At 39.9% G+C, this 16,704-nt stretch overlaps 1 long non-coding RNA gene across 1 annotated transcript; it reads left to right on the plus strand.

The window, feature by feature from the left end:
- The first annotated feature begins 846 nt into the window (after positions 1-846).
- On the plus strand, positions 847-16,290 carry LOC311265458. Its single transcript, XR_014623592.1, has 2 exons — positions 847-1,061; positions 15,727-16,290. It is a non-coding gene; the product is annotated as an uncharacterized lncRNA (long non-coding RNA).
- The last annotated feature ends 414 nt before the right edge of the window (positions 16,291-16,704 follow it).

The raw sequence follows: 16,704 nt of genomic DNA on the forward strand, positions 1-16,704 counted from the left end.
TTTACTCATCTACACACATCTGGCAGCCGTTACTTCAAGTTACTTCACAGATTAAAGAAATGACTTAACATTTTGAGAAATAGCTATCAAAAAGAAAGCTATTTGCTTTCTTTTTGAGAGTTACATAGAAAAGGTATCTCTCATATCTGTATGTTAATTATGAATCTACAGCCAGCAGCCTAGATAGCTTAGCATAAAGACTGGGAAGGCAGGAAAACGGCTAGCATGGTTTTGTCCAAACGTAATAATAGTGAACTGCAACTTGTAGTTCTTAAACTTTTTTTAAAAAGTTTCTAACATACAAGACATCATGTGTTTAAATGCTGAGCTTGGTATGAGTCAGGCAATCTTTCTGCAAAGCTAAGCTAGCCGTCTGCTAGCTGCAGTTGTTCAGATATGACACGCACAACAGAGTGGTATTAATCTTTACACCTAACTTTACAAGAATTGGAAAAAAGCTTAGTTTCCAAAATGGCAAACTAAATACATGATTAAAGTAGTTGACTTTTGGGTCTCATTGCCAACTCTTTGGGATGTTGGGAAGTTTGTTCTGCTGCTAACAATTAACAACTAGCCATGCCACAACTTTAGGAACATGAAGCGAGTGAAAACTGATAAACTTAGTTCATTAATAATGAGCACCATATGCCAATATGAAGCTAGAGTGCAGCAATGCTGCAATTTGTAGTATCTTTAAATTTCAGTTTCAGACAAGCTAGATAATGTGTTAAATAATACATTTTAAAGGAGGTTAGGTCAGGTTAGCTGTTTCCTGCTTCCAGTATTTCTGCTAAGCTAAGCTAACTGCTGGATAAGGCCTAACTTCATAGATAACACACATAACAAAGGGGTGTATTATGTGTCACCTAACTTAACAAGAAGGAATTAAGCATACTTTATATTTAAAGTAGTTAAAATTAGCTCCCTTTAACCCAACGTGAACATTAAAATGCTGCTTACATATTAATACACCAACAACAGAAATCTGGCAAGCTAATGCAGTTTGCCACAGCATAAAGACTGGGAGGGGAGGAAAACAGCTAGCATGAATCCATCCAAAGGTAAGAAGAGTTAAATTGTAACTTGTGGTTTTTAAACTTCAGTTTCAAACACACAAGACGCAATGTGTTAAAGGAAGTTAATATGCTGAGTCAGGCTAGCTGTCTTCTGTCTCCAATCTATCTGCTAAGCTAACTGTCTGCTAGCTATAGCTTTTCAGATATGATACACACAACAAAGGAGTTTCAATCTTCTCATTTAACTCGTTGCAAGAAAGCTAATAAGCAAATTTTACAACATGTCTAATTATATGTATGTAGTTCAAATTAGCTTCCTCACACATAAATGCACTAGAAACATGAATCCAGTTATGTTGTATGTCACGTAGGGTCCATTCTGCTCCATAATTTCACTTTTCATGTCTACAGCTGATCATTTTTTGTACGTATACTAAATTATTTGCAGGACTTGTAACTTGTAATGGCGTATTTTTCAATCGCTTTTACTTGTGTAACAGATCTGAATGCCTTTGTCACCAAAATACCATTGTGCCTGCCTTGCTGCTCTCAATTTATAACTTCAAAAAATCCCCAAACTCTGTGAAAAGTGACAAACATGGACCATTCATAAGGAGCACCCTGAGATAAGTTATGCTCTTGCATTGTCAGTAGCTGCACTCGAGCTCACATTGATATTATAATCACACCAATGGTCTGCGGTGTCACTGGTGACCCTTTTGAACAATGTGTGTGATTCCACCGCCAAAGTCCGTCGCCTGATCTTCAGGTGGAAATGCAAGAAAAGAAAAAAAAAAAGGCTCCTGAAATTCCATTATGTATGAAGATGAGCGTTATGTGGGGAAAAAGCAAGAAGTGCTCTCCGGTGTATCTCTTTGATCTATTATCTTACAGACTTCCAGGCCCTAATCCTGAGCACCCTTGAGGAGGAGAGTCCATTTCCCCCCCTCTCCTGTTCCACATGTGACATCATGGCTGGGTTAAGTGCTTTTTTTCTTTGGGCTGCAACATCTCCAGAGCTTTGTTTGAGAGGGGAGGAGAGTATGAAGTGTCGTGGAAAGTGAAATGTTAGGATCATGCAGATCTCAATTAATTTTGTGTATTGCTCGGTGGCTTTTTTGGGGGGGGGGGGGGTTAAATAACGAATGCACGGCAGGATGAAAGGTAGCGGGAGTTTTAAATAGACCTCTTGATACAGCATGGCACTTCTAGGTTCCTTCCTTCCTGTGTTTGAGATGTCAGCCCTTTGAATGGGGTCATAAACGTCTCCCCAAAAAGCAATTTCCACTCACAGCTGCTTAAAGAAATCGTAAGTTGCGATGCATTCCTTCCCGATCCAGGGGAGGACCAGGTGATCGGAAAGGAAAACAAGCACATCAACACACGAGAAAAGAAGGAAGGCACTTTAGATGAGGTGAAAATGTCAATTTATACAACGCTTAATTTCTTTCATCAGAGGTGGCTATAAATCGTTCAGACAGCTGCTTCACACTTCACTCCTCCAGGTACAATCAGTCACTCGGCTTAACAATAACATTTCTGACCTTTGCTTTTGTTTGCGCGCAATTTGCTGTGCCATCAGTAAATGGCATTGAAAGTCATAATGAAATTAACTGATTGGTAAAGTATTGATCTGTTTTTTTTTTTCGTTTTTTTCCCGATGCAGGCGCCTTTTTTTTTCCGCCGTGACACTATTGACATCTTAAGTGAGTTTTGATTCCTCGGTACACTGGAGGCTTTTATCTTGTCTCTGTTGGGTTCTTTTTGTCCGCGTGATAGAAATACAAGATGATTGAGCTAATTGATCAGCCTTCTTACAGCCGAGCAACAAAAAGACGCTTTAATTTACCTTTGTGAATGCAAAGTGATTATTTGCAAAGACATTATTTGGCTATTGTGTCCCAGAGTGGAATCAATAGCATAACTATTCCTTATTTTGCCTCTGTGGGTGGTTGTGTGCTTCATGTTATATTTTTCTTCTTTCAAACAGAAATCATGCACTTTTTTTAAGTGATTTTCTGCTCAAATCGCCACATTAGACACATTTTTTTCTTCCGGCTAATCAGGATTTCACATTTTCTAAAAGCTTTGTCACCTTTGGGGGGGTTTTCATTTGGCATTTGAAGTGTTTAGGGTGTTGTTTTTGTCTTTTTTGTCTATCTTGGGTTGTCAGGAAGCATTACCCTGACAGGCTCTTTTGTTGTTGTTTCTTTATGATTGAAAGCAGCAGTTTAAAACCAGTCCTCAGGGGGCAGAAAAATAAGTATAATTTTGAGCCAATAGGCATGGCTGGAGTGAGAGCACCAAAGCCCATAAAAGTCCTTTAGTGGACAAAGGAATGCTACAGTATCTGCTGCTCTCCAACACAGAGCCAGTGCCTTTTATAACAATGTCCTTTATAACGATGTGGGTTTCACCATTTAGCAATGAGCGCTGAGTGTGATCTCGTGAATGCAAATAACCAGCTATCAGCTTTTGTGATTCAGTAACAAAGACATTTAGCCATTGTCCCCCTGTCCTGTTTCTGTGCCACTAACCCTAAACAAATGAATGTTTGCGCGGTTTTGACCGTGCGCATGGTGCCATGTATTGAAAGCGGGGAACAATCGCCCAATTGTTTTCTTTTATTCCATATTTTGTGGGATGCAAGTTGCGTCGGGGAAGTGTTAGTCTTGTGCCATCAGGTTTGGCCGTGCGCAGATACAGGATTTGTTTTTTTATGCTCAGTTTTGTGACAAGCCCCTGATCATTCTCACATGTCAGCACGTTGCTTTGTGTTTTCTCTGTCCGCATTCTCATAGTTTGCAGCGCAGGACAGACAGTTTTTTGTGTGGTTCGACATTTGTTTTCATTGCTGGCCTGCCGTTATAGAGTGATCAGATTCTTCTTAAGCGTTAAAAAAATCTAGATTAAAGCAGATATATTATGAGGAAAAAATGGAGGTTCTGCTGAATGAGGCCGTACTAGTTGCTTTATTTAATTTCCAGGCAACAAAGAAGTGTCAGCACCTGGTGGGATCCACAATTCAAATGGTTAACATTTAAATTAATACTAATGGCCTGTGTTTGAATATTGTCTCGATTAAACTTGTTGCATAAGAAAACAAACCTATTTACAATTTTAGAAATGCCTGTGGTGACAACAGATGGCTATGAGCAAGCAAAATATTTTCTTTGTTCACACATGCCTTATCCTAAGAAAACAAACACGTCGGAAATCTGATCTTTACAGACACAAGCCATTGTATTTGTGTGTGTTTGCGTGTGTGTGTGTGTGTGTGTGTGCTTCAGCCTGTGTTTACCTTGCCTGCTTTCAAAGCACTTAATGCACACAGATACTGCTGCGGACATTCATTCCTATGCAGTCTAAAAAAAGACTCCGGGGTGGATATGGATCAATTAGAAAAAGCAGTTTGAGTCATATGGATTATTGCTGATACTCTAAAGTTTAGTATTTTTACAAGTATATATATCTTTTCTTTATCTTAAACTGCTTTAAGTGTATCTTTCCTTTTCATCACTGGTAATGATTCAGCACACAGTCAGCGACGGACCCAGGAAATGTACTTGTTTTCATTTTGATATGGTGTTTCTCAGGAGTGGAGGGTTGTAGAGAGGCGATGGTGATGAGGGCAGAGGGGGAAGATAAGATTAAAGCTGTAGTACTATCTGCAAAACTAACGTGGTTGCAAAATTAGTCACTTTCGTTGTTTCCACCTGAATAAAAATCCTCTCCATCCCTTTTATTTGTCATAAAAGAAGTGCTCTTCCTGGCCCCGTAACGTCCAACCCCACGATCCAAGTCATAGCCTGTCCATATTTGCTGTTTGTTTGACCCCATAAGGGCACGAACCCTGGCTGATCCTTCATCTGAGGACAAAGCTTATGTTTGCAGTGACATCATAAATGCCCGTGCAGAGAAAACAATGGCTGATGAATTCAGTGGGAGTCGGGCACAGTGGACGGCAGAGACACAGAGACGCGGCCCGAAACTTCCAGTGTCATGGAAAGTTTTCAGACGAGGACCCACACCTTGGCCAAACACACAGAGTACTCCCAAAATGTAGTCTGAAGGGATCAAATTGCCGGCGTTGTTTTAGAGACAGTGACGGGGCGGAAACCGAGCGTTGCTGAGATCATCAGGTTATAACACTAAATGTTTATATGAAGCTTTGTGACTGTTGGAGACGGTCAGAGATGGGGCTCTGCTCCTTAGGGAAGAAAGACGCTTTGTTTTTATAGGCTGCCTGGAATGTGTTAAGGACTGTGGACATCTGCTTTATTAGCATATGTGATTCCACCCCCAGCTATGAATCTGCTGGTGGTCTGATAATGTCTCACTGATATCTGTGAATACAGACAATGTGGATGCATTTTTTTTTTATTTATTTTTTTTTACACCATTTAATGAATGTGTTGTGGTTCTGATCATGATTTGAATTTGAGATTTTTAACCTGTGACCGACACAGAGGAAGCAGTTTTTTTTGTTATGTAGATGTTTGTGAAGTTTTTTTGTTTTGTCGGTTGCACCACACAGAGATTAGCACTATATGAATGTGTGTTGCTGCAAAGTTTTAGTCTGGCTCTCCTGGAGCTTATTGGTGTGAAAATTCCTCAGAGTCATTCTCAGGTCATTACAAATGCATCCCGCCCATGCACTCATACTGGCTCATGGATTACCATTTTCTTTGTTAGGCTAATTGCATTATTGTGGCTTTTTTTTTAAATCAAGTAGGGGGTATGAGGGCCTGTATGAGTGTACAAGCACTTATAGATGAGATTTATTGAGATAGCTTGTTTTTTTACTGAAGGTTTCTGGGTTTAATGTGACTTATTTGGAGATTTGATGAGTATTGCATGAAGGATAAATTCACCCAAAAAATGAAGAAAACATTTCTGGAGCTTCACAGCGAAACAGTGTTGCAGCATTCCTCCTAAACAACTGACGTAGATGGTTTTCAAAACTTAGATTAAATATGTAACGGCCCTGTACAGATCATCTGGTGTAATCCAAGTTTGATTGAAAAGACGATATTTACATAATCAACACGTGTCCGAGCTCTTGCATTCAGATTGGGTGCATGCTAACCCTTTTAGTTTAGCAGCTGAAGGGAAAAATTCAGCTTTACAAAGGGTGTAAATAACATCCTTTCAACTCAATTTGGGATTGTGGGATTATGCCAGACAAGCTGTTGGGAGCCATTTTATGTTTTTTTTTTTCAGTTTTTATTTTAAGTCCCCATCTTCTTCAGTTGTTTCTGAGAATTTTGCAACACTGTTTTGCTGAAAAGCTCCAGAAATGTTTTGTAGACTACGAAACTTCACCAGCACCGAGGTGACTTAATAAGGAATTGTCATTTTTGGGTGAACTGCTCCTTTAACTTAACTTAAAAACAATATTACATTACGAAAAATTATAAAATATTTTTTTTGCTTGATTCTTTTATTTAACAATTATGAAATATCTAACCCTAGACTCTTCCCTGACTGAACCCTGGTCCTTGGTTGACCCGCAGCACACACACACCCCCGGGGGGAATTTCCTGTTCTCACAACTTCATGTCAGGTAATTAATTAGTTTATGAACGATGCGCCATTTCTCAAAAAGCCAAGTGATAAGGATCACATGGCAGAGTCCCCCTCACACAGATATCATCTATTAAATAGAACAGGCCCGTGTAACCTAACACCTTTTAGGGAATGCACTCAATCAAGCCTATTGTTTCTGCTCACATACAGTTCCCTCTGTGAGATAAGTGCGGCCTGGCCACGGAGATAACAACAATGCCTTAAAAGCATGGATGAGACGGTCACTGTCAACACCTCCGTTGTAAGATTTCCTGCCCAGATTAATGTGCTGGTTCAGCTCAGTCAGTTCAGCTGTGGGTAAATGAGCACTGAAAGAAACAAAGAACGTATATGGAACATTTATTTATTATTCCAGTAAGTCTCTGGTTTGCTAATATCACATTCTCCCTGACTAATCTTCAGACCGTTAGTCAGGATGTAATGAGGTGAGTCTGCAGTGTGATTCACATACCAATTTGATGAGGGCAGCTTCTGAATAGGCTGCATAAATATTATGGCGCTGAGGATGTGAGTCAGGACAGAGAGAAGTCAGTTCATTGGGCCATTATTTGAGTTGAAAGGAAGGAGAGGAAGTTGGTTTGAAGATTTGTCACCAGCAGATCTCTCTGTTTTTAGGGAGGGGGTGGGCTCTGCACAGCTCAGGAATGTGTTAAAAAAAAAAAAGAAAATAAGAAGAATGGTGGGTGTTGGGAGGTTTTTCATAAATAGGACTTGTCAACTTGTCAAACCAGTCAGCAGATTGTATGTGTGGTTAAACAGTTGTACAAAAAAAATATTTTTTAATTTCTTATTTATTTCACTTCATGTACAACCCAATAAAACCTTTTGTTCAAGACCTAACTATGCATTATGTTTATCTTGAACAACAGGTTTTATCTGCTTTTGGAGATCTCAACAGGTAAATCAGACAATGGCCCTATTTTCTAGCTTTGTTCTCTGTCATGTCATGCTCTCACTGGCTCATTAGTGTTTTGACTGCATCTACACTTGCGCTAAAAGCTCATTGGAGGCAGTTGTCCCACTCAGACCCTCATCACCGGTGGTGGGAGGCTGATATATCCATCTGCGCCTGCGAAGAAGCACTAATCCTTGACAACTGTGCCCCTCTGGCACCATATCCGTTGCACTGCTGGTTGTGTGATACAATGGGCTCCCCTCCTTTGTCCTTGAAATTGTTTTAATTAGCCCCACGGCGGGGGTTGGGGTTGCAAACATAAGAGTGACTCAATAGGATTGACAAAATCACAGGAGCATGATACTGCAGGCCTGGTGCTTACATGGTTAAAAGACACAGAATCACAATGAATGAGTCAGATCAACCTTGGACCTCAGCCTGAATAAATACAGCTATCATAAAGATTATGTGTAACTTGGGAAATACCTACACTTTGGTACCTAAACCAAAAATTTCCAGTGTCTCGCAGCCTTTATTATCTCATCTACATTGCTACTATCATTGAGTGTGTAGATGAAACAGATTTTGTTGAAAATCCATTTTTAAGGAGTGTATTTGAATTTGAGCAAATCCTGACCCAAACCTTCCAGACTTTGTTCAAACCCCGGTTTCATATTTAAGCAGTAAAACTGGAGATTAACATCCAGCGAGGAATGTGAGCGGTCATGAATGCCTATTTCCTGACTGACAAACCTGATGCAAAACACACAAAACGACAACGACCTCAAAAACTAAATTTCCCTTAAACGGCACTTGCAAATCTCTAAAAACCTGTTATGCTGGCTGGTCCATGATTCACTCAACAATTGGCTCAACAAGCTCACAGCCACATGCAGTCACTTGTCTCCACCACCAGACTTACAGCATGGACCACTTGGACCTCCCAGCAGCCAGACAGACCTGCCGACAAGAGGTGACAAGAAGCTGAGTCGCTCCAAGAGGATCATGTGGCCTCTAAAAATGCCACTATAATCCAATATCCATGTCTGTTGTCGCTTTCTTTTGGAAAGTTAATTCGACTCACTCTCCGTGGAACGCATACCACAACATTAGCACCAGCTCTTGATATGAGGGAGGAACAGCTGTAATTAAAGCAAAACAGTGTCTTTCTCTGGGTGACAAATGGAGTCAAAAAAAACTTTGGCATTTTATGTAAATGCTCATACCCCCTTTCAAACTCAGCTATCCCAAGTCAAACACACCCATCCCCCTCGTGTTCTCCTCCTCTCCCTGCCCCATGGGAGGAGGGGTGCTGGAGAGCCAGAGAGAGAGAGAGAGAGAGAGAGAGAGATCCCAAACCATCTGAATCCCTTTTAACTAAGTGGCCAGAGAGGAGTAACGACAATTATTCCACCATGATGCATTCCTCTTCAAAAGAGGACATCATCACTGCTCAACACATGGAATGCAAGCTGTGTTATGGGCACTGAAGGCATGTTACATCTGCTCGAGAAAACCATAGAAATGAGCATCAGAAGCGGCAAAACAGGTGCTCAGAAAGGCATTAAAGGATAAGTTCAGCCAAAAATGAAAATTCAGTCAATATCTACTCACCCCCATGCAAGTTTTACAGCAAAACAGCGATGTAGCGTTCTCTGAAACACCTGAGGTAGATGGAGAACAGAATGGCTTCATACAGTTCAGCATAATAGGAGTCTCTCGGAGATCCCATTTGAAAAAACGTTATTTACACCCTTGAAGCACACTCAAGCTTCTGCACCCACTTCAGATGAGGTGTGCGCTAACGCTTTTAGCTCAGTGGCCACAGTGAAGATTTTGGCTTTAAAATTGTCTAAATAACGTCTTCTCAGGGTTTCTGGAGACTTAAACTATGCTGGACAAGCTCTCCTGAGTCATTTCATGGTTTTTATGGTTGTTTTTGTACGTTTTAAAAGCTCCATTATTTCCACCCTCGAAGCACAGTCAAGCTTGTGCACCCACTTCAGACGGGGTGTGTGCTAACACTTTTATCTTAGTGGCTACTGCAAGATTTTGTCTTGAAAACGGGTGAAAATAACATCTTTTGCGAATCAATTTAGGATCTCTGGGCTTCCAGAAACTTTTACTTCACCAGGGAAGCTGTACGGAGCCATTTAATGAGTTTATTTTTTGTTTTTTTTAACGTTTTAATACAAGTCTCCATCTGCTTCAGTTGTTTAGGACTAAACAAAACTTCACCCTGCTTTCCATCCATGTAGGGGTTAGTAGATAATGACGCTGCACACACAGTAGGGTACAAAACATTTTGGGGTTGCTGCTTTCATATAAATGCTTTTATAATAATGTGATTATTTGCTATAAGCTTACTGAAGGCTAATTTATCAAATCACCAAAATGATGTGTGTGTGTTAGGGTAAAACGTTTCCACAAACCAAACATCACACATTAGCATATTTTCAGTGTGTATTCAGAAGGTGTAGATGTGGACAGACAGTAAGAGCATCATAAAGTTTAAATCAGATACTCTATACTATTTTTTGGCAGCTGAACCAGACTGTGTTCTTTGAAATTTGATTATCTCTCCCTCATGCTGTAGGTCCGTTTCCTGCCACTGTAAACACAAGGCTTAATGATGAAAAATACCGCTGTGGGACGTTTGAATGGAGAAGCCTACAATTAACAAAGATTAATAATGGTGTTCTGTGATGAAGCCCCTCCTCATACCGGCTCCCTCAGGCAAAAAGTTCTGTGAGAAAAAAAAAAGTGTTTGTTTATTTTCTTCCTCCATAGTCATGCTGATTATGAGAAACTGGAGACGTTGCATTCTTGTCCGCGTGGAATTTGAAGTGTTTTTACCCCCCTGTCACCTTTCATCATCAGTTCATTGAAAATGGTCAAAAGAAGGTATGTTAGTTGAAGATATGAGGTCAACGCACTCTACAATTATTGAATTCTGATGAGCACTTTTAAATGTCTTTCTTTTAACTGCCTCTAAGAGAAAAAAATACACTCCCCCACATCTTATTGTGACCAGAGATCTGTGATTTTAGTATTGTGTGTCCTAACTCCCCACACCCCACCTGTAGCTCGCGCAGTATTGAATGCCTGGCGCGGTCCGCTTCTTCACTGGTGTTTAATGGAGCTCATCGTTCCTTACCAATTCTCCCACCATTTCCCCTGAAACTGGACACTCGTGCCCATGTATCATCCAGCAGCACCTTCCTTAGGAAGCGACTGGAGCATGGAGCGAAAGCTTTAACACTTTAAAGGGTAAGACAATGAGCTCAAGACAAAATTTCCAAACAGAGCAGCTGTGTGGTGGAAAACACTCGCCTTTGTCCGATCATCCCCTCAGTCACATAGGGGCTGTCATATGCTGAGCATTTGTTTGACTGTTGTAGATGGGTTTTTGAAAGCATGTGGGGTGGAACCAAACACATTCTTATGTGTGTGTGAAAATCACAGGGTATAAAGACAGATGTAGCACCACTCAACTCCTGTTCTCTCACCTCATCTGTGACAGAACTTCAGGCTGAGTGTGGTGTTGGAAATCAGTTTTTTAAAATGCTTTCTCTCATATAAGCAGTGATTGAATGTAACTTAGTAGCTACATTAACTCAAGAACTGTACTTAAGTACAGCTTTGATGTTCTCGATGTAGTACTTTTACAGAAATGTTGTACTTTTTACTCCATTACATTTATTTGATACGTTTTCTTGTTACTTTGAAGAATAAATGCTGCATCAGAGCCCAAATACTGCATTTTAAAATACATTCATTTTATCAGCAATCGGATAGAAAACAAAACACTGATTTTAATCAGTAGAAAAATGCGATATATCTCATCCAATAAGCAGCCAGGCCAATAACAATAACAATCGACCAACAATGGAAGGTATACAGTATAAACATATATGTAAAATGTACTTTTACTTGTCATTTTTACATTATTGCCAAAAAAATTACTTTGATAATGAAGATAATTTAATATCAGATACTTTAAGACCTTTTGTACTTTTACCAAAGTCATATTTCAAAGCACTGTCTTATATCTTAGACTTTAGTCTCAAAGTATTAAGAGTACTATTCGTATGGGTGACTTTCACTTTTAGCAAAAAACTATTTTGACCTGATATCTTTACTTTTACACAAGTATGTATCTTTGGGACCTTTCACAACACTGCGTATAACCATCTATGTTTTTCTTTAACAATCAAATGTCTACGTCATTTAAACAATCATTTGACATTTTGGGACATACTTATTCGCTTTCTTGTGCATGTTGCTACCACCAGCAGCTAGTTAGCTTAGCTTAGCATAAATACCAGAGACAAAGGGAAGCAGCTAACATGGCTCCGTCCAAAGGTAATAAAAATCTGCCTACCAGCACCTCTAAAGCTCACTAATTAACATTTTATAACCTGTTGTATCTTTGGGCAGAGCCAGACATGCTGTTTCTGCCTGTTTCCTTTAAAGTGTACAAACATAACTGGTGTAAATCTTCTTATCTCACTCGTTAAAATATCTTAATGCCACCCAAAAGTGGACCTATTCCATGTTTGAAAGAGAAGACATCAGCTTGAAATCTCTGTAATCTGTAGCTCATACCAAACTTCACAGTGTCTGTATCATGTTAGTGGGCAGATTCTACGCGCTGACACACAGACAGCAGTCAGCTAAATGTGTCTGTGTGATAAGTCCAACAAAAAGCCTTTCATCTGCTGGACGTTCGGACGGAGACACAGACAGGTCAGGGTTAATGACAGGCTGTCATTGCACCTTTAATGTACTATGTGTTGAGTAAAGGCTGTTTACTTGGCCAGATATGGGTGCTGGTGTTTTGTAATGACAGGGAAAAAAGTCAAATCTTAAACATGAAAGGAATTTTGATAAGTGAATATTGATGGAAAAACTACAAGCTGTAGATTTTGATGTAATTGTAAAAACAGTACGTTTTGATTAATAATGAATGAATCTCCCATCATTCACCAACAAGGTGAGTTCATATTCCATATCTGTGCAGCCTCCTCTCTCCCTCCCCTCCACACAAAGAAACTAAGTATGAACGTTTCCTTCGGAGGAGTTCGACTGTAATGGAATACTTGTTAAAAACAGAAGAATGTGCTTTAATTTGTCAAGGGGATCTGAGCTGACAACTTTAGTAAAGTCCACTATAACAACCTTCCAGGGCCCCTGACCTAGGGAGGGAGTGACCCCTGACCTTATTTGGGCCTCTTTTATGAGGACTTTTTTGGCTCCGGCCAGATGGCTAAACTATCAAAGGGTTTTTTATGAGAAAAATCTGCAGGCAAGAGCGGAGTAGTATATTTATCTCATTGTGTGGAGGGCGAAGCCTCTGTAACTTCCGACGAGGTGGGATCGAAAAATTGGATACACTTGAGGGGTGTGTGCGTGCCAGCCTGCTCACACTGCTGAGTTGTGATTTAGCCAAAATAAATAATTGCTTTTTCAAAAATAATATCAGATTTGGGAGCTTTTCAATCAAGCTTATTGGCCTCCATACTTTTCATCTTTCAGCGTCTGCTTCTTCGTCAAACACACCACATTCATGATCAAGATGTAACAGTACAGTTTGATATAAGAAGAAGATGTTTTGCACAATGCTTTAATTAGCAACCTATCCTCAAACGCATTTTTCTTGGCGTCTCCCTTATCAACAGCTCACTATTGACCCAGTCCTCCATCCCCGCTAACAGCAGCAGCAAACAAGAAAAAAAAGGAAAAAAAAATTGATTTTATGTCTTTGTGATTCAAAAAGCTTGTCAATAGCAGCAATCAGAAAGGAGAATGAAAATGATCAGCCTGCTGTTGAATAAGGCTGCTGCTCTTCCACTTTCAAGCAGACCCGGCCCATTTTTACAGGTAATGTAAAACCCGTGTATGAAAAGATTTTACAAATGTTGCCCCGAAGCTGATGTGACAGTTGCCTGAGATCACAGATGAGAGCAAATCAGTGGAATTTGTGTGTTTGAGAAAAGGGAAGAGTTGTGTGTCCCAGGGTCACTATAACTCGCTCTGCTCACATCACTCATGTGGCGTCTTTATGAGCGATGGGCTGTTTTGTTGGATTAGGTTTCTGGGGAAGCATTTAGGGCCGGGCCTATAAGCAGAGCGATGCAGGAATATATTCCCAGTAAATGTTTAGCTATGACGTTTGATACGCATATAAGCTGGCGCACATGTTTGTTAGGGGATTTTGCGTGAATGTGACTTTGTGATTGATACTAAACGCTGCTAAATCTGTGCAGTCAGGCCGCTAAAAGCTCCTCTCAGCAGGAAGCAAATGCCTTCTTATGCACACATGAACAGTCACACAGCTGTTGCAAGCATTACCTGTTTGTTGTTCTCTTCAGAAACCAAATCAGCTGCTCCCTCTGAGCCTACTCATCATACGTCTTCTGACCTCTGTATGAACGGGAGCAGGATAATTTCCAGACATGTATTTCACAGGAGCGGAAAGAAGATGCTCAGACGTTTTAAAGTCATTGCAGCACCAGAATCTTAATGAACATGTATGTTTTTTTTACATGACGTAGTAAAATATCATTATTTAGCATGTTTGGGTCTTCATAACCTCCCAAAACAGATTCCCAGAGACACTGATCAATCATTTCTGACCGTTTGCAGCTTTCAAACTAGTATCTAACCTTTCATAACAGGGGTAAACTAAGCTGTCGCCGGGCCTGGTTGTTTTAATGTGGCCATTCCTTCCCCTGATTGCACTCAGAGGTCGAGCGAGATCTGAAGTCACTGGAAGCAGTTAAAATAATAGGAGCTGACCATGTGTTTGAGGTTATGAGAAGGGGAGGGACGGCCCCTCTTACAGACCGCTGCTGTTTACTTCAACATTATTAGAACCTGGAGAATATATGATGATGATGAAACATCAGTTATGATGCTTTTTGAATCCGTTGTAGCTGTGGGAAAGGTGGGGCATGACTGATTCATCCATGAAATAGGGTACATGCGACACATACAGCCTAATTTTTGATGAGTCATTCTAGATATTAATGATTGTTTCTTTCGGTCGAACACAAAAGTTAAATTGTAAGATCTGACAGTGTGATCACCTCACCGATTGCCCCAAAATTACCAAGTAAAGTAGGTTTTTGAATTCAAGTTGTAAGAACTGAAAAGCTTTAACAACTTAAAATTATTCATCTACTATTTTTCACTCACTCTTTTTTTTTTTCTCTCATTCTTCTTTTTTTAATAAAGTCAACTTTGTACGATTTACAGTGTAGATTTTCATTCTGATGTGATATTTATTAATAAATATAAAAGAATCTCTCCTGGTTAAAAAAGTTAAAAACCTTTATTCAGATGGTTCTTTCATGAAATAGTACAACAATAATCCATATCTAAGATAAATTATCCAAAATGAGGCAGTATGTGTTGAATGTTAAAGATGGAAATTAACAGGACAAAACAATCAAAAACTTTTTTGACAGATTAGAGTCTGGGATCTGTCTTTTTTAACTGTGTTGCCTACTTGTCTAAACTGAAAGCCCTCACGCTCTGATATACTTGAGCTAAATCTCCTCTACTTCTTATTTTCTAATCATCTTCCTCTTAAAAATAAAATTCAAGCTGAAAAAACAGCAGCTATAACAACTACAGGAGCAAACTGAACGAAAGAAATCAGAGCTAAAAAAATTTTTTGTTTTAACTGGAAATGTATAAAAACATAGAAACTATACAAGTAAAGCATTTTCAGATTCATAACTGGATTAGTAATCCATGTTATGGTTTGCACATCTGCTAAAGTCTGCCTGTTTACTGTCCCCTGCAGGGCAACTACTCAGCACATGTGAACACAGATGCACACATGCGCCTGCTCTTCAAAAACACTCACCCACACACATGTACATACGCTCCACATGGCCGTCTCCACCCATTTTCATTCACAAAGAAGAGCGTGGTGAGGGAGGCGGAGCTAAAGCTGTACCCACATTTGTTTGAGTCACTCTGAGAGCACACCATGCACCAGAGAAAGTCACTTAACAGTCAAAAATGCACTAATGATCCTCTAACATCCAACAAAGTGTTTATAATAAAAATGCTCACCGCTGGCTAACTATGTTTTTAAGTACTTTGCTCCACGCCGTTTTGACTTCACAGTTTGATTTGTGTGTGTTGCAAATGAGCCAGAGTTATGACGGGGATCCTTCACCTTCAGATTTTTTTTTTCTTCTTCTTCTTAAGGTTACAACACAAAGACCCCTCAGCACTGGCCAGCCCACCCTGCAGATGGCTGGAGGATCAGAGGCTGTCAGCACGCTTAAACGAGCCAAGAGTCGAGGCTTCAGCCCTGCGGGGGAGGACAGAGCATGAATGGGGTATTTCCACCAACCTCTATAGCCCCCCACTGGGCATTTGTAAAATGATTTGTGGCAAATTTGTTTAATCAATATGGATGTGGGGGTGTGGATACCCTCCTCGGACACAAGTTACCCCCTCCCCACCCCTTTTTTTCCTCCTGCCTGTAAATGCAGCACTGGTCACTGTGTATTAGGAAAACTCAGGTTATTGTTTGTGTGAGAGAGCAAAACTAACCGGATGCATACCTGAGAGAAAATATCTTGGTGATCAGGAGAGCGCTTACGAAACAGCAAACGGACTCGAACAAGTCATACAAGTTTGGACACTTCACAACAAAGACAAGAACTTCTGTTGCACCTTTTTTTCATTTTTAATGTTACTTCCCCGACTGAATCTGAATCTGAAGCTGTATCCAGGCTCTGAAAAAAAACGATGCTAAGTGCTGTACAGATGCCCCATGAGTGAATTTTTTTAATTTGTGATTTTGAGCTATAAGAAAAATATGAAAAAAAGGATCATATTTAATATACGTAACATAGATTTTGTATGTAAAGTCTTAATTTACTCTTTTTCAGACTTACAGCCAAGAGAAGGACATGAGCTTGAAACCTCACCGGTGGTTGTAGTAATAAATTGCACTACAGTTAAGCTACAGTGTGCAAAGTTTATGTTCATGTTTTTCAGGTTTTAACCGTCTATTTGTCCAGCACCTGCCTTCAACCTGCCGACTATTTGACTTGTCTTCCCTTAATTCTGAGTTCAGTACAGCGGTGGAAGTACATTTTTTAAAGTAATGTATTTTACTACTCCGTTTTATGTTACTTTATACTTACACTCCACTACATTTCAAAGTGCAATCTT

Source organism: Pagrus pagrus (assembly GCF_965226575.1).
Source record: "Pagrus pagrus genome assembly, chromosome: 11".
Lineage (NCBI taxonomy): Eukaryota > Metazoa > Chordata > Actinopteri > Spariformes > Sparidae > Pagrus > Pagrus pagrus.